Below are 19,705 nucleotides of genomic sequence, written 5' to 3'. Positions count from 1 at the left end.
TGTATTTTCCAAGTAACCTCAATTACTTTTAGAACCATAAGCATAGCCAACTCCTCTCTGTCCCAGGGGTCTCTAGACCAGGGCTTACTCTCCCCACAAGACTGTCATGTTGGGCCCCAGGAATAGCAAGGATAGAGGCAGCCTCACATGCCCCTCAGAAGTACAGCATTGTGAGCTTCTTTGAACTACTCTGGTATCAAGATAAATGAGTCCCTGATCTGTTGTCTCTCACATAGTCCTTGTGATGGCCAATACAGAGTGTTAATTTGACAGAATCTAGAATCCAGGAGGCACACCTCCAGGCACGGCTATAAGTCAGCCTCTATACCGGGGAAGACCCACTCTAAACGTGGGTGGAACCATCCATGGGTGGAGAAAGCCAGGGGAGCGTCAGCCGTGCGTCTCTCTCTGTTTCCAGGTGGCAGAGGCAGTGGAAGCAGCTGCTACATCATCCTGCCACCATGCCTTTCTACCCTCAGACTGGGAGCCGAAATCAACCCTTTCCTTCTTAAGTTGCTTCTGTTGGGTATTTTGTCATAGCAACAAGAAAAAGTACAGGTCCATTAGGTCTTAGCTTTTAAAATAGTGGTCTAAGAGTCAATATCAGCAGGCAGGTTTAATTCAAAGGCTGCCTTCCAGATAGGTGGATATGTAGAGGGGCAACTCAGCTTTCCAAAGTGTATTTCTCAGTACAATACAGCCGTGTTGGAGAGGCATTTTGTGCATTGTGCAGATGCATTTTCGTTTGCATCATGCAGAAGAATGTATGCACAGTAGTCCAGTCATCTTTCTGGCACTGTGGAAGCACTGACATTTATGGTGCACATGTTTGTTCTTGTTCATTCTTTGGGGCTAATATAAGTCAATTCATCTCTCTTAGTTCTCTAATCTGCTCGAAATATCACAGTCCCCCATTTACATCTTAGGAAGCTGCTAGAAATCTTCATTTTCCAACAAAACAAAACTAATCTAATAATACCTATGTAATATCTTACATTTTTAGGGTGTGCTACAGGACTCGTGATTCTGGGAGTCGCAGTGGAGTGAGGAAGAAAAGATCATGACAGCTTGTGTTTTGTTTTCAGTGAGGGACACTTTCCCTGAAGTGTTCCCTCAGGTCTCAGGTCAGAGTTGTGACAAGTGCCCATGCATACTTTAGCCAACCAATGGGGAGTGGGGAGGATTATTAAAATAGTTTGAATTAATCAGGAGCTATCCTCTGAGTGGTCAGCTGTCCAGATCATTAGTATCCATGGCAATGCTGCTGGAGAAGTGAACTTATCATGGGATGTGGGTTGAGGGAAGCCTCTTCAAATCCCACCAACAACGCCACAGAAGAGCAGTTATTGTTAACCAAGCCCAGGGGATCTACAGTGGCTAAGGCCAGGTGCCTGAGGGCATCAATCACACTTAATTTTCTGTTCTGATTGGCAGAAATTGACAGCGAAATGGCCTTTTCCTTGTTTCTTTGTTCAGTTCGATTCCACAGCTTAAGGAGCACTTCAGAAATACCCAGAAATAATTCTCTTGTAAATGGATTTTTAAAAATTCAAATTCCTTAACGTGACTTATTGGTCTCATCATGATTTATCCTTAACCTTTTGCCTTGTCATCAGATTACCTCTACAACAAAGGGGAATGGTCTCTGCTTTCACTTTCTGGGCTCCTCCACACTCCACCTGTGTGGGCAACCTCTGCCCTTTCCCTACTTTTCTTTCCCTTCTCCCCACCCCAAGTCCCCTAATCCCCCAGGCCATTTGCTCCTGCTTGTGTTGGGTAACTTCTTCTGGGAGAGATTTCTTGCTTGCAAAGGACACTGTTGAAGGTTTTCCTCACTAGTGGTCAGCACAATAACAGTAATGCCAACAACCACAAGGATCAACTTTTCTCTGACTATCTATGTCCTGCACAGTTATGAGTACTTTACACATTCATTCATGTAACTCTTGTGTGTGGGATTCTCCCACTGTATGCTTTGAATACCATTGGTTAATTAAGAAGCTGCTTTGGGCCTGTTGCAGCTCTTAGTAGGGCAAGGCAGGAGTTCCAAGCAGATAGAGGAGGAGAGAGTAGGCGGAGTCAATGAGACACCATGTACCCAACAGAGGAAAAAGCCGTGAGCCGCCAGCAGGAACCTTGCTGGTAAGTCTTGTGGTAAATTACAAAATATTAGAAATGGGTTAATTTAAGATGTAAGAGCTAGCTAAAAATACACTTAAGCTATTGGCCAAACAATATTGCAAATAATATAGTTTCTGTGCGATTATTTCAGGTCTGGACAGCTGGGAACAAGTGAGCAGCCTTTGCCAATGCCCTTGCAACATTCCAAGGAGAGGCTTTCTACTGATTTTCATTTGCTGATGATGAAAACCTGGCACAGAGAGGCCAAGTGCCACCCCAGGCTCTGCAACTGGTCAGTGGCAGTCACTGCATCTCCCATGGGAAGGCATCCTCTTACTTCACGGCTACCCTCCTTCCATCTCCACCAGATACTTAAACTCTTTGAGATGAATGACTGATGTGTTCATCGCTGTTCCTAGGGTTCAATACAAAGCCTTCAAGATCCTCTGTAGAAGGGGCTGGAGAGATGGCTCAGTGATTAAGAGCATTGCCTGCTCTTCCAAAGGTCCTGAGTTCAATTCCCAGCAACTACATGGTGGCTCACAACCATCTGTAATGAGGTCTGGTGCCCTCTTCTGGTGTACAGACACATGCAGACAAAATATTGTATCCATAAAAATAAATAAATAAATATTTTAAAAAAAGATCCTCTGTAGAGCGCTAAGGATTTTATCTGTCTGTTCACAGGTCTCTCTACTTGTCTACCCTCTGCCCTGCCTCACATTTTTTGACAGACAAAACTGCAGGAAGGGACTGTAGTTTCCAAATCAGCCATGGTTTCTTCATGTGTGGGGTTCTTTCTACTCATGGACCTTGACAGAAGGGTGACAGAGAAGAGCCCACTCCCAGAGCTCTGGAAGCATTGTACAACAGCTGCTGCTCAGGCCTTTCTAAACCCATCCCCCTAAAACGAAGCTCAGAGGACACCCAGCCTCTCCAGGTTCAGAGAAAGGGCCTAGATAGTGACCGAGGCTGGGGTGTGGGAGATGGTGCTGGCCAGAGCTGCAGTTTCCTGGCCTTGAGAAGGAGAGAGCCCCCTTCCTCCGTGATTCCATAGCCAGCTTGGTTTTCTGCAACATAGTTGGCAACACAGTGAGCTCCACCCTGAAGGATCTGCTCAGTGAGGGCTAGCTAAGGGCCAAGGCCTTGTCTGTACCTGCTAGTTTTGTGCTGTATCTAGGAGGTAGCTAATCATATGAGAAAGCTGTTCAGATCAGGAAATACTGTGAGTGTGTGTGCATAGGTGCCTATGTGCATGCATGTGTGCACTTCAGTTCCCCAGAGCTTTCTTCCTGCAACTACTCTCTTCTCTCTTTTATGCTCACCCTCCTTTCTCTTTCCTTCTTGTTTCTCTTCCTTTTCTTTTAAAGTGGTGTGTTCTTACTTGAAGGGAGAACCTTTTGGATCACTGGTCTGCGGCTTCTTGTTGAAATGCTGCCTTCATTGGTGTTGACTGAGTAAGATTCACCTTACTGTGCTCACAAAGTTCACTTTTCTCTATGAGTATTGGATACAAAATCATTTTTCTTGCAGCTGACTAATAGGTAAGCCACTTCCAAACTTCCTTAAACATCTGAGTAACTACTCTTCTTACAGATTCTGGATGAGTCCTGTTTCAGGTGGCGGCAGTTCTTACCAACTCTGGCCTCTACACAGTTGTTGCATATTTTGTATTAGCTGTAGACCCATGGACTAAGAAGGGACAGGTTTACTTTGGGGTGCCCCTGGAGGGAAAGGGGGTGTGGTAAAGCTTCACCCACTTATCCGCTGCCCTATGCACCATTTCCGCTTGTGCATGTGTTGTTGAGAGCTTGCTTGGAGGTTCTAGCAGGGAGCGCAGCTATTCGTATACCCTTGGCCACAGACAGGTCTGCCTCTGTCCGGGGAAGGCTGTCCTAATGTACTCTCTGTCATCAGCTGTGTGTGCGGCTGCAGGATGCCTGTTTTCCCTTCTGGCACAAGTGCTCCTTCCCCTCTGCTTGTCTTCCTTCGCCTCCACCTATAACCCCAGTCTGGTTCTCACTCCCACCTAGCTTGTCTGTTTCACTTCTTTTTTGGCCTGAGGACTTGAGGACTGCTGACTTCCTGTCTTATGTGGTTTTCTGTTTTTACCCAGAGAGGATTCTGCACGACTGTGTCCTTCTGAGCTTGATCGGTCGGATGAAAACCTGGCTAGACCCCTGGCAAGCTTGCAGGCATCCACAGGGGACAGCCTCAATAGCCTTCTCCTGTTATAGAACTGGGGATGAAGATCTTTGTCCCTGTCCTCTGATGACAAGTCTCTGGCCCATGTCTTCCAGCTTTAGGAGTGTTTTCTGTGGCTGGGATATTTCCAGTTTAACCAAAACAACATGGCCTCTAAACAGTGTCTGGCTTTCACAAAGTGTAGTGAATTGGTATAAAATCGTAAAAGTGCAGTAGCTTTGGCAGCTCACTCACTGGATGGTAGGCACTGTGCTCACACTGACATTTTAGTGTACAAGGTAATAGTGAGCAGCCTTCTTCCACATTACCACGTCTTGTAGACCTGATCCGGGTAACACAGATTATGAGTGTGATGGAGGAAGGTCATTGGTTAAAAAAATAAAGAAACTGCCTTGGCCCATTTTATTGGTTAGAACATAGGTGGGTGGAGTAAACAGAACAGAATGCTGGAAGGAAGAGGAAGTGAGCTCAGAAAGGCCATGCTCCCCTCCCTGGGCAGATACGATTGATGAAGCTCTGACCCAGGATGGATGTAGGCTAGAATCTTCCCAGTAAGCACACCTAGGGGTGCTACACACATTATTAGAAATGGGCTAGTCCAGGTGCAAGAGTTAGCCGAGAAGAGGCTAGATATAATGGGCCAAGCGGTGTTTAAATGAATACAATTTGTGTGTTGTTATTTCAGGTGAAGCTAGCTGGTGGCGGGAGCTGGGTGGCAGAATGAAACCCGCAGCTCCCACAACATGAGTGTAAGCCTTCCAAAATCCCTTTCCTCTCCTTCCTTTGTGAGCTTTATCCTTCAGGATTGCTCAATAGGGGCAAGAAGAGGACTCACTTCTTCATATGCTGGCTATGCAGTGCTCCCAATGGGTCTAGAAAATCCTGTGTAGTATCAGTTTCTTCTCCTTCAGACTACAAGATTCCCAGTTCATTCTGTGCCCGTGAGACTCAGCTGGGCGAGAAGGGTATGTGTGCAGTTGTCACAGGCATGTCTCCAGGTTCTGCTCAATGCCCACATGGCTCACCCCAACGTGATGTAGTGAAACCCTGGGCCTCCACTGCCTTCATCGGCAGCTCCAGAGAGGGGTTCCAGAACCCAGGATGTCATCTGCCTTGGGCTTGTGGTCAGGTGTGGGGCCAAGCAGCACGCTGACCCTGTCCAGCAGCTCTGTAGTGCTGTGTTCAGATCGTGCAGCTCCGGCCCTGACTTTTCATGCAGAAAAATGTCCAAAGTTGCCACCTGGAATCTCCAACAGATCTTGACCCTTGAAGTACTCATTACAGCAGCTCCCACAGCTGAGGTGGCCTCTAGCAAGGGTTACTGTTTGAGTATTACTATCCCTGTGGGCCGATGCACTTAATACTTGGGCTACAGATGGGGGCACTGTTTTGCAAAGTTCTGGAAACTTTAAGATGTGGGATATATCTAGCGGATGAAAGTAACCAGGGACTGCACCAGTCCCTTTGTGTGTCCTCTGTGAGTTAAGCAATCTTCACATCCACATGTTCCTCTTCTGTGGTAGAGACGCCAAGGACAGCCTGATACATTTGAAACTGCGAGCTGGTGATTCTCTCTTATTTTGTTCATGTTAGGTACCTGGTCAAAATGATGATAAAACTAACATAGAAAACCAAGATGCTTCCTCCCAGCAAAGGGAACCAGAAAGAGTGCATAAATGACCTATAACTGGGTAAAATATTTGTAAGCTGTGTATCTGAGAAGAGTTTGGTATTCAGACTGTATAAAGAGCTTAAAAACTTCATCAGAAAGCTAACAAAATCTGATTTAAAATGGACATAGGTCTAAGCAAATATACAGGGAACCAATAGGTATATGAAAAATGCAAATAAAACCACAATGAAACATCATCTCACCCCAGTGAAAGAGACAGAAGATAACAAGTGCTGGCAAAGACATGGAGAAAAGGGAACCCTATTGTGAGAATGTAAATTAGTAGAGCTGCTATGGAAAACAGCACGGAAGTTCCATAGAGATCAAAAATATAACTATCTCATGATTGAGCAATGCCACTAAATATATACGTGTACAGAGGAAACGAAACTGTGTGTCAAGGAGCTATCTGCACGCCCATAGTCAGTGCAACACCATTCATAATAGCCATGATATGGAATCAACCTAGCTGTTTATCAATAGATAAACAAAGTCTGCACTGTGTGGTATATGTATATGAAATATGATATACGCACACACATACATACAATGTGTGGTATATGTATGTAATGTATGGCACATGTGTAAAATGTATGGTACATGTATACAGTGTGTGGTACATGTATATGTGTGGTTTATGTATACAATGGGATATTATCCAACCATAAAAAAGATGAAATCCCATGCTGGGGAGATAGCTTTGTTGGTAAAGTGCTTGACACCCAAGCATGAGGTCATGAATTTATCTCTAGAGCCAATGTAAAAAACTGGGGCTTACTGGCAAACATGTCTAGCTTAATTGGCTAGTTCCATTGTCAGATTCTGTCTCAAAAACAAGGTGGATGGATCCTAACAACTGGCACCTGAAGTCGACCTCTGATTATATGCACATGAACACACACATATGCACCTGCATACAGACAGACAGACACACACACACCCTAAAATAAAAACAAGAATAAACACACACACACCCTAACAACATGGATGGAACTAGAGATAAAACAAGGTTAAACACACACACACACACACCCTAACAACATGGATGGAACTAGAGATAAAACAAGGATAAACACACACACACACACACACACACACACACACACACCCTGACAAACAACATGGGTGGAACTGGAAATCATTATGTTGAGTGGAATAAGCTAGACAGGAAAGACGTATGCTGCCTTACCTCACTTATATTGGACTCTCGAAACTGATCTCATGGAAGTGTAGACTAGGATGGCAGAAAGACCAGAGGCAGGAAGACCCATTGCTCAGGCAAGCAGGGAGATCTAGCAATGCGTACTATACCACAGTTGGTTAGCTGTCACATAGGAGGTTGCCTATAGACTCCAGAAAAGGACTGTGCATTTGAAAAAAGCCAGAGGAAGCATTTGGAATGTTTTCAACATGGAAAGATGATTAATATTAGAGGAGATGAATATACATAACCTGATTTAATATATATGCATGAAGTAACAGCACATGATGCTTATTAGAATGCACAATTTTTATGTGTTAAGTTAAAATTAGATACAGCATTACTATGTCTGCCAGTGGTGCAAAAGTTCCTCATGGATATGGATGCCTTAGATCCTGGACTCCAACAGGCCTCAGTTAATACAAGTGAGAACAATACCAAGGTTAGGACTCCTTCCTGTGTTAATAGTAGAGCAGGAAGTTCTAGGCTTGACAGGAGACAGAATGAGCTTGGTAGCCGTTCAGGTTATGGCAGAATTGTCTGGGTCTCAGGTTTCATTCCAGTCTCAAACTGAAACATCTGAAGAAGTGAATGGGGTCCGATCTGTCTAGACAGGCCTGTTGGGCACCAGGTCTTTCTCAGCAAAGGCTGCTGGGTCTGTTTTCCATTGCTAGGATGAGCTGTCTCACTTCACGAAGAGGTTTATTTATCTAAAGTTGCAGGAAGTCCAGAGGCCTTGTTTTCGACTGGACAAATCACGTGTGGGTGCCAAGTGTGAGAGCAGACGTGACAAGGAGCTAGAGGATGCTGCCGAGTGGGGTCTCGGGGTTTATAGCAATAGCTTTCATGAAAGTAAAATCCAGGTCCTATGAGGCAGCCAGTGGCCTTAGTGGCCCAAGGACTCCCGCTGTGGTCCTTCCTCTGAGGTTCTGGGCTCTGAGTGAGGACTGGCCTGTGAAACAGGAACTCCGGAGCTAATTAGAACCCTTCAGAATCATTCCAGCTGCAGAAGAACCTTCCACCCCAGAGTGAGAACACATACCCTTCCTCCAGCTCTTCATCCCTGAGAACCCACATGTTCACCCCACTATCTCATGGCAAAACACTAAACCAGCAGCAACAACAAAACCCTGACCTATCTATTCCTAGCTGCGCAGTGAGCCACTCACCCAAAAGTAACTTGAATTTGATTAAGTACAAAACCAAACAGTCTCTCTGCTTGCCTGATGGTTCATTCCCCACAAACCTGTTCTACAATGTCAACCCAAATAACTGAGCTAGAAACTGGATCTTTTAGGCTTTCCCTTCCCACCACCCACATTTTCATCCAAGTTGTGTTAATTGACTTTAATATTTTCCTACAGCTGTCTGTATCTCTATCACCTATCTCAAAGCATATCTCATACCTCATAGATAGTAGAGATACAGAGATGGATAGCTGGAGGAAAAATTTAAATCTCTTTCTGTGGTGTGTGTGTGTGTGTGTATAAATGTTAGGAAAGAAGATAAAACAGTAAGAGGATAGGTACAAAGGGAATGATAGAAGGCTGTCATTTCTAATCAGGGGGGTTGGTTTGAAAGGCCCTGTCCGATGAAGTCACAAATAAAGATGTTTATGTAGAGTGAGGTGATGATCCCGGTGGCCCTCTATAACTCAGCTCCTGCATCTGTTTTGGCCTTGGCTGGTCTAGTCTTACCTGTGCTAGGTGGATTTCAGGAAGTATGCTTCATACTTCATATGCCTTTGTAGCTAGTGACCTCTCACTACTTTTCTGCCTTAGAACATGCACCATGACATCCAATGTGCTGAACTCTCGATGGCTTTCTGAACATGTCACCCTTTTTCATTTCTGTGTGTGTTATTTTTGCTTGTAACATCCCTCATATATACCTCTGTCTAGACCATCCTTCTATATCCTTCCCAAGTCCTTGTAAATTGCCTTAAATCTTTTCTCAAAGAACTGTGTTGCCAGCAGCAGCAAAGACATCTCTCAGAGTAACCGAGTTCTGCTTCTGATACTAGTATATTTGTACACAAAGAAAAAATGATCTGGATGTGCATCCACTTTGAAGTGGGTTTGCAGAGGTGACCCTGCTGCTTATTTATAATGCGATGGTTATTAACTGATTAAATTGTCATGGTTGCTGCGGCGCACAACACCAGTCTGCACTCTGTATGCCACCATACAGTTTGCGAACAGGACAAGGGGCTGGAGATTGAAACACACAAAGACTCACAGAGACGGACAGAGACGGACAGAGACGGGTCATCCTTGAAGCCAGAATGCTCCAAGAATGCCCCCTTTATTGTGTTCAGGGGCAGCTTATATAGGGATAGCCACGCCCAACCAAACACACCAGAAACCATTCTCCTGCCATCAGGCACTCCTGAGGGTCTCGTGCTCAGAGCAGCTGTAGGCACTCAGATCGGAGGGGAAAACAAGTTGATTCAGGATCTGGGTGCTCACGGCTCCCAACAGTTGCAACACCCAAACATTGATATCCTTTTCTACTAAAACACCACCAGAAATGATTCCCATTGTGAGGACATTTGACTACAGCGACGGCTGCTGTTGAGGATGTGGCAGACACAAAACACACACCATTTATTAATCACATTGAGCCACATAATTCCTATGATTTGTGCTGTAAAGTGATTGAGGTTCTACCTAGGTCAGGGCTTGGAATTATAACTTGAGAGAGGCAGATGGATTAACCTATACTGTCAAGGAGAAACCGCCTAAGATTCATGAATGGTAAGGTGAGTCCGTGAGTTCTGATTATCATTTAGTTTGGAATAATCACTGCAATCCCTTTGAGCGCCATTTTGTTTTGCTTCTCATGCTACTGAAAGACAAATTTTGATTTGCAGATTATACTGGATGTGAAATTGACCTTCAGCTGCCCCCAGGCAATTTTTGTTGTGTTGCTGCAAAGTGTTGAGAGACTACAGTTACCTCATGGAAGTTGTACACCTCCACGCTCATGCTCTGTGGTGTTCTGAGAGTCTACAGCCACTCCATGGAAGATGTACACCTGTTGTAGACCCGTGGCTCACGGCCATTGGGTTATAGCTACACAATAACATGTCACGGCACAATGCCGTGGATTTTCCTGCTTTATTTGTGGGCCTGAGATGGGGTGGAAAAGGAGGAGCAGCTTTCCTGGCTCTTCAGAGCCCCCCCACCCCCACCTTTGCTGAGCTCAGCTTATACTAACAGCAGGCAGGTAAGGTTCCCCTTCCCTTCAGCCCCAATCTAGCACCTGCTCCTCAGATGTGTGTCCCCAGGGAGATGGGTTTCCTCAGAGAAACAAAACCTCACTGTAGACATGAGTCACTGCTGCCAGAGGGAAGATGTGTGCCAGAAAATGGAAGAAGTAAGCAGCTGTTGTTAGATTTGTAAAACAAAGCAAAACAAAACAAAAACCCAATCTGATTAAAAACATTTACATGGCACTGGGACTTAACATCTTACTGTTCTTCTGAGTCAATGTGTTTGTCACAAGCTTTAAGAGCAGTGGTGCGCTTGGCTGTGAGGGCCCTGGATATTTTCAGTCAGTGTTTGTCAAATTACAGGAAAAGTGAATGAAAATAAACCTTGGTGCTTTTCTGTATCGTGTGACCTAGTTTCCCGAATATGCCTCCACCAAGTCCTAAGACTATATACAGGCTTACAGGCTTACTCAGTTATGAGAGTCTTAAGGGTAGTAGTGAGATTGCCTATAAGTATGGGGTAGTGACGGCTTGCTTCTTGCCTTATTAATGGTTATTTATACAGCATGTATATATGTAAAGGTAGGCATAGATTGCTGTAGGTGACACACAGCAATCATCATTTATAGATGTACTTTTTAACTTTTAGTTCATTATTTGTATCTCTGTGTGCGTGCATGTGTGTGCATGCATGTGTGTGCACGTGTGTGCGTGCATGTGTGTGTGTGTGCATGTGTGTGTGTGTGCATATGTGGGTGCTGCTCCTGCCATGGAGTGCATGTGGAAGTCAAAGGAAAGTTTTGTGGAGTTGGTTCACTCCTTTACCGTAATGGGTTCCAGGGATCAAAGGATCAAATTCAAGTTGTCAGGCTTAGGCAGGAAGAGTCTTTACTCTGCTGTCTGGCTGAAACTGCTCATAACCTTTGCATTAATGAGAAAATTACGTAGAAAAAAGAATCAGAAACAAAATATGTATACACTATTGTAAACATTTCCTTCTAAACCACTTCCTTTATCCGGGATCCCAAATGCTGTGAAATTACTAAGCTGACTCGCTTCAGTTCTCAGTTTTAGCAGCTCTAGCACCGCCTCTCAAGGGAGTGGAAGACAGCCCCTGACAACAGAGTCCCTGAGCATCACAAGCTGTGAATCTTGTCTCCCCCATTCCGTGTCTTCATGGACCTGTAGAAAGGGATGTCTCTTTCCAGAAGACATGCAGTTTAGCTGAGGTTAAATAAACGCAAAGGAAAGCGTTTATTTAAATTACCTGGAGAAGGTTGGAGCTATAGCAAGCATCTGGAAAACTCTTGAACAAAATGCATTTGTGCACTGCTGTGACAATGCAAATCTAGAGAGGGCATTTGCAAACCAAACGTGGTACCCAGAGACAGTGCAATGTAATCAAAATTAGCCATGCAAATGTGTGTGTGGCTTTGCTAGTGGGGCTCTGAGGAATGCAAAGTGAACTTATTTTGCCTACATCTCGACGGAGAAATGAAGGTACCAGCGTTGCGAGAAGACAAATGCATTTAAAGATGCCCTGTGTTGTGGTCCTGTTGGCAAAAGAGCAATGCTTTTCTAATCGTAAGCATACATCAAAGAAGCCTTACTCTTCCCCCTTCTGGTTTGTAATCACTGTTTTTGAAGTCACTTCTGAAGCTGAGCCCTTTCTAAAATGTTCTCTTGGTGTTTAACTGTATCACAGACTCAGGTGGTAAAGCTCAATCTGTTACTGCTTTGAGTAGAGTCGCGAGAAATGAGATGGAACTGTTTGTCATCACTGAGACATTTTCAAGGGATAATTTGAGTTCGTGTGAACTATTACCATGTACTCATTCAGTCACTCAGTGTCTCAGTCAAGGTTCCTCAAAGCGGAGCAGAACTGTGGGCAAGCGAGTGGAGTTCTCATGTTCCTAAAACAGTCATTGGCTGCAGGTGGCCCAGCAGAGACCATAGCATCCTGGCACTCTGTGAGACGGAGCAAACCATTCCAGGAGACCCAGAGCTGGGTTACAAAAATGCGCTGGATGGGTGGAGGCTTTGCAACCAAATAATGAAGAAAGAGACCAGTGACATTTGCAAGGGGAACAAGACATGGTACAATCAGGATTGAGGACTGAGGGCATTTGTTGGATTCAATAACCACACAGTTCTCAGTAGCCATGTGTTCTTCACCCTTGTATTTAACCAGACTGAGCTCAAAATACTTATGAACATGGCATTAGTACTGAGTATGTGCAGACGTCTTTCTTGTCACCATCCCCTAAGTCAGACAGCTATTCACATCGATTTAAGTACTATAACTGAAGCAGATATAACATGTGCCCAAAGGAGGATGTGAGGAGGTTTTAAGTGCCACGCCATGTTATACAGACACGTGAGCATCCTTGAACTTTTGGTATCTGTCTGAGGTCACGGAACCAACCCACCAAGGGAGCTAAGGCATGACTGTGTTGTATAGCACCTTCTATATGTTGGCTACTTCTCAAAACTCTTACATTCAGTGGAATGTAAGACTGGAGCTTCCTGCCCACCAGTGGGAATAGGCAGCTGAGGTGCGAGCAGTTTACTACGGGAATAACATGTACCAGGATGGTCTGTGCTCTGGAGACGAGCAATCAGGGAAGGGGAGAAAGGGTGGTTAGAGATGCCGTGTTACAGAGTAGTCGGGGAGGGTCGATAAACAAATTCTATAAAAAGTGCTCCAGGCTTCCATGAGACTCTTCCACGGGGAAGTATGGGCATTGTGTATTGTCCTCCTTAGCCCTGGGAACTTCTCTTACTAGAGACGGTGGAAGGGAAATGAACCCTTCACTTGAATAAAACCTTCACAATAGGCATTCTTGACATGGAACAACAAACACTAAATTTACAACACCCACCTCCACACACACTTGTTTCTAAATGTTGAGGTATTTAGGGAAGCAAGGGAAAAAGAAAACATGTTAGAAATTTTGAAAATGCATGGTAGCCGGCATCCCAGTCCTGTTTAGGACAACACGTTATCCTAGAGTGTGTTACGTAGAGGGGAATAACAACAGACAGCAAAGAGGGAGGAAATACATTCACCTGACTTGGAACGTAAACACATCTATTTTGCTGGAGGTGGTGTGGGATGCGGGTTGGGCACAATGGGGATTGGACCCAAGGCACTGTGCATACCAGGCAAGCACTCTCCCACCAAACTAAATCCCCAGCCCCATCTTTGATGTTTTTAAGTTGAAAATACAAGAATCTAGTAGACAGACCAGGCCTGAAGAAAGGCATATTGTTGCTGAACTGATGGCCAGTTCCAATCTTGGATCTTATTTCAGAGGTGACTGAGTCACCAAAACTCCTAAATGACTGTCAGTCTGTTAGCTTCTGGATGTATTTGGGGGACATTTGACTGCAAAGTGTCATTTGAGGCTTTTTTTACTTCTAAATTATTTTCCCATAAGTCACATTTGGTAACTTCAGGCAACTATTTCCTCATTACTTCCAAATTCTTTTGGCTTTGGGTCAGGGAGATGAGCAAGGGGTAGCAGTGGCAGGACCAACAGGGCTTGTGAGTGGGGAGAGGACCAACAGGGCTTGTGAGTGGGGAGAGGACCAAAAGGGCTTGTGAGTGGAGAGAGGACCAACAGGGCTTGTGAGTGGGGAGAGGACCAACAGGGCTTGTGAGTGGAGAGAGGACCAAAAGGGCTTGTGAGTGGAGACAGGAACAACAGGGCTTGTGAGTGGAGAGAGGACCAAAAGGGCTTGTGAGTGGAGACTGGACCAACAGGGCTTGCGAGTGGAGACAGGACCAACAGGGCTTGTGAGTGGAGACAGGAACAACAGAACTTGTGAGTGGAGAGAGGCACTGCCTCATCTCTCCCCCAAACTCCACAGTAAATGCTTCAGGACCCTTCTCCCTTCAGGGAGAAGATGAGGCCAGGCAAAAATGGTTCCACTTGTATTGTTTCATAGGTAACTTTCCCCAGCTTTTCCTTTTAAATATACATATTGTGTTATAGAACACTCTGTTTCGGCCACCCTGCAGTTGAGGCAGGAAGTAGGCTCTGGACAATACATGGATGAAAGCTCATGGCTGTGTTCCAATACTTTATTTATGACATAAAACAAAAAATAAAATCTTAGCCTGGGGAGATAGCCCAATGGATTAAGTGATTTTTCAGTCTCATCAATAAAAGTTTATTATCACTAACAACATATTAATAATTCACAATTCTAAAATTAGATAGCATTCAATCCATCTAAATAATCGAGTCTAAGATTGAGAGAAATTTTCAGGCAATGCAACCATTCTAAAAACCACAATAAAAGAGACCGACATTACAGGAATGCCCAACTCAGCTGAGTGTTGCTTGACAGAGTAATGGAAACCAAGCTGTTCATGAAAAGCCAAAACTAATCTTACCTTTTCACAAGCAACCAGAAACAAGGCGCTGACAGGTTCGGCTGCCTGGTGTACTTCCTGCTTCCATGGAAAGCAGAAGGTATATGGTCAATGCAGAGTGAGTCTCTTGTACACCAGCCTGAATTGAGCGAGGAGCCTCGTGATCTAACCACCACTTCCAGGCCTCATCCTTGTATAAATTGGAAGCTGCTGCACTCCGGACCGCCCATGATCACATCTTAACTGCGGAGGGGTCAGATAACCACTCTCTTTTAGTCTGTCTAGCTTTTTGAAAATGGGAAATTGCCAGAGGTTTTTGAAGTCAGAATAAAGTGAGTCAGTTATCCCTCAACAGGTGTTTATCGATCACCTACTGGTCACATCCAGTGGTGAAGACTGCAGACGAAACGGCTAAGCAAATGTAAATGTTGTCAGAGTTGAAAGGGAGCCTGTCCACCCTAACTACAACCTCCAGAGGAAACAAAGCTGAGCTATTATGATTGTCAGACGGCTACACAGTTGCCAGACATGATGCTCTCAAAAGACCGCTATAGCCTTAGCCTGCACAGAGACCACCACCTCTTTCCATAAACGGACACCTGTCCAGCAACTGCTTGCTCCATCTTGGGCTGACACCACATTTGTTACTAGCCACTGTGCCCAAGGATTATTGCCTCTAATTATCTGATGCAATCCTAGCTCTGTCTCTGAGAAGTCCCCCTGCCTCAACGTCTTTGATAAACCCATACCATGTCTTCCCATTGCAAAGCCTTCTAGCCATTGTGCTGTTGTCCCCCAAGTGTCACTGTCCTTTGGATATTATCTCTCAGACAATCTTTTATTAGATCATCAAAACCCTACCCTCATGGAGCTTACATTCCAAAGCTAAGAAGATATAGACAATCATATAAATTATGGCAAGTACTGTGATAAAAATAAATGGAGCAACAGGGTAAGCTTGGCAAACCTTTTCTACTAAGGGCCAGAAAAGTATCCAGGTTTCTGGTCCTACACTCTCTGTTTCAATTTCTCAGCAATTGGGACAGGGACATAGCTATGGATAAAACATGAATGAATGCTCATGATGTTTCAACAATCCTTTAATAATATATACAAAAAAAATCTTAGCCTGGAGAGATAGTTCAATAGGTTCACTGATTGTCCTGTAAGCATGAGGCCCCGAGTTTGATCTCCAAAATTAAAAGCGAGCAAACAGATGGGCTGGTACATAGTGGTAATCTTAGCACCAAGGATGGAAAAATAGATATATCCCTGGGGCTTGCTGGCCAACTGGTCTACCTTAACCAGCACATTCCGGCTCAGGAAAAGACCGTGTCTCAGACAGTGAGGTGATAGCATCTCAAGCTTGAGGTTGATCTCTGGCCTCTGCATGCATATGTACATGCAATGCACACATAGGCTGTATAGTACCTGAACACACACACACGCACGTGCACACACACACACTCACAACACACCCCTCAGATTTTACCTGAATGTTGAAATTTTTGCTTCCTGAACTGTGGGTACATGTGGATCTTAAAACTACCATCCTGTGCACCTGAGGGAGAACATGTTAGCATATGATAAATTCAAAGGTAAAGTATATTTGATTGATAAAACCACTTAAATTTCAATTTATGATTAATACTTCATGCTAGAAGATTGTCATGCTGGTGATGTTTGGATAATTAGCCAAGGCAATAGATGAGAATATATGCTCTCAGCAATATAAGTTGCTGCACTGTTGGAAATGGATGCTAAGGCTCTGAGTTCATCTACAGTAAGGTCAGCCCTGGCAAATGACACAGGGTAACTTGCCACTTGAGGTCAAGAAGGCAGAGTGGGTTATTAGCCTCCAGTGCAGACAACCAGAAAACATGCCAGCGTTTTGACTGCCCTCCCAAAGGAGAGCCTTTTTCCTTGGCACAGGCTAACTCCAAAGGGCACACAAATTCATTTAGCAGAATGAGATGCAATTAAAAATGATTTCTAGCTTAGGTGATGCTGATTACAAGACAGAGTCATGAGCAAATGTTTACTTTGACAGCCATGGCCTATTTCTCTTAATTGATTTGACATAAACCCCACATAAAGCCCTATTTTGAAAACTGCAATTTCTATCATCGGTCATCACAAACACTCCCTTCCACATCTCTTGATTTATACTCCCTGCCTAGCAAAACCACAGCCCTGGATGGTTTCAACCCTGCACACACACACACACACACACACACACACACACACACACACACCAGAGGTAGCTACTGTTTTGCTCACATTTTTAACCCCAAATTTTCCAAGCCTGATTCTCAGCTGATGATTTTATTCCAGCAGTGTACACACCCTTTCCTGCCCACTTCTACGCATGTACCAGTATTTGCTTGCATGTATTCCTGCCTGCGTGTAGAGATCGGTCTATGTCTTACCTAAGCAGGACCCTTCCATCCACCTCTGTCCAGGATTATACACTAGTCACGCTTTCTTCTCTTTCACATAATTTTTACAGATGTCTAGATCCACTCCCACCGGTCATTTCAAATGCCACTCTGTATCCCATCTCAAAGGGAGAATAAGAAGCTAGAGCTAATGGGATAAGCAGTGATTTAGATAATATGGATTCTGTGTGGTTATTTCAGGGCTAAGTAGCCGGGAACCAACAAGCGGCCTTCCCACAGCAAGAATCTCATGACAAACTCCCTGATTCTCTGGCTCCATCTTTCCATCCCCTCTTCTGAAATGCTCCCTGAACCTTAGGTGCAGGATTTGTTTTGTTGCTATATTACTGGGACTGAGCTCCACAACTGTGCATTTATACTAGTAGTGGTTTTTTTTTGTAATGGTCCTTGTCTTTTGCAAAGAGAAGTTTGTTTGTTAAAGAGTGAAAATTACACTTACCTGTGGATATAAGAACAAATATTTAGAATGTGGTTAGGGATTATGCTGTATAGCAGGTGGTTTTGGACTGCCAGTCCTCAAATCGTGACACAGAGACTTCTTATTAATTATGAAAGTTCATTCTATACCATAGCCTTCTTTCTAACTAGCTCTTATAACTTAAATGAACACATTTGTATTGTCTATGTGCTGCAACGTGGCTCATGCAAGTCTTGCTCGCTCTCTATCATGCTGGCAACCCTGCTTTCTTCCCCAAATCCTCTCTGTCCTCAGAAGTCCCACAAAACCTATCCCTGCCTAGTTATTGACCATCCAGCTCTTTATTAAACCAATCACAGTGACACATCTTCGCACAATGTAAGGAAATATTCCAACACAAGGCTGGCTTTAAACAGCGACAGTTGGAGGTTCTCCTTCAAGATTCATGACTTCACCAGCCATGAGTAGTTGGCATAGTTTCCATTTCCAGGCACGATTTCCCTCTTGTTGGTTGGATCTTAGGTCCAGTTAGAGAGCTGTTGGTTACTGTCCTGTCACTACTGCCCCTTTAGGGTTATTGCTCCGTGCTTGTCATTGTTGCGGTTCATAGATGTCATAGCTGGGTTGCTGTCCTCACTGGGAGTTTGCTGTATGTCTTCTGGTAGTCCTCGGGGAAGAAGTTTCCAGATCAGATCCAGCTGGGGTATGGGAAGGATTCTGACCACTATGTTCAAAGTGCATGGTGTCTTCAGCAATAGGAACTTACTTTCTACTTCTTGGGGACAACAAATGGCAATAACAATAGCCTATAATGTTTGGGGTGGGAGTTTCTTGGACAAACAGTTTGGATCAACTCAAATAGGACTTTTTTTTGGTCCAGTATTGGAGTTTTGTTTAAAAGTCTATTGCTCTTGAAGGGAGCATTATCAGGCAAGGTAGGAAATTTTCAACACACACACATACATATATATATATACACACACATAAGTGTATTATAAGTTTTTGTAGATAATTAGTAGCATGCTTTTTTGTAACTTTTCAGACATACTTATCTCCTCTTTCCTTCTTCTGTATTTGTCTCCCCCCTCTCTCAGTTCCCTTGTTTTCCCCTTCAGATCATTTGTACCCTATCTTTCCCCACCATTCACCTCCCCCCACTATGGTTCCTTTTTACTTTTCTGGTTTCTATAGTTACTCAGCATATGTACTCAACATTTGAAAATGTGAATCTAGGAGCCTCCGATGAGAGATGTGTGATGTGTGTATTTCTGAGTTACCTCACTTCTACGATCTTTTCTAGTTCCATCCATTTACCCGCAAATTTCATTTCTTTCTCTAAAACTTAATAGTATCCCATAGTATTTGGGATATGTACCATATTTTCATTATCCACTCATCAGTTGAAGGACATCTAGGTTGTTTTTATTTTCTCAGTTTTGTGATTAGAGCAGCGATGAACATGGCTGAGCAAGTAGCAGTCCAGGCCCATCTGCCTCGGGCTGGCACATCCACAGGGGCTGGGCCTTCCGACATCAGTTAGCACTGAAGAAAGGGCTTCAGCATCTAATGAGCTGATCATGTGGTTTTTATTTTTCAGTTTGTTTATATGGTGGATTACATTGACAGGTTTTCGTATGTTGAACCATCCCTGCATCACTGGGATAAAGCCTACTTGGTCATGGTGGATGATTTTTCTGAAGTGTTCTTGGATTCGGTTTGCCAATATTTAATTGAGTATTTTTGCATCAATATGTTCATTAATTTAGGTCTGGGCTGCTCCAAGACCAAGACATAAAATTCTGGCTGCCATAGAAAGTAGAAATGTGGGCCTTATAATATGGCCCTACAGTTCATGACAGATTGGTCTGTAATTCTCTTGCTTTGTGTAGCCTCATATAAAGAGTTTGGCAATTTTCCTTATGTTTCTATTTTGTAGAAAATTGGAGAAGTATTATTGGTATTAGTTCTTCTTTGAAAGTCTTGTAGAATTCTGCACTGAAACCATCTGGTCCTGTTTTTTTTTTTTTTTTTTTT

General features: G+C 44.0%; 1 protein-coding gene across 1 annotated transcript in view; it reads right to left on the bottom strand.

Annotated features, from left to right (window-relative positions):
• Prkar2b (protein kinase cAMP-dependent type II regulatory subunit beta) overlaps positions 1–19,705 on the bottom strand; it is a 710,703-nt gene that overhangs the window by 213,682 nt on the left and 477,316 nt on the right. The gene's annotated exons all lie outside the window — the stretch shown is intronic.

Source organism: Alexandromys fortis, unplaced genomic scaffold (assembly GCF_014885135.2).
Source record: "Alexandromys fortis isolate MF-2015 unplaced genomic scaffold, M_Fortis_MF-2015_v1.1 scaffold_201, whole genome shotgun sequence".
Lineage (NCBI taxonomy): Eukaryota > Metazoa > Chordata > Mammalia > Rodentia > Cricetidae > Alexandromys > Alexandromys fortis.
The sequence above is the reverse complement of the archived record's forward strand: the minus strand, read 5'-3'. Positions and strand labels throughout refer to the sequence as shown.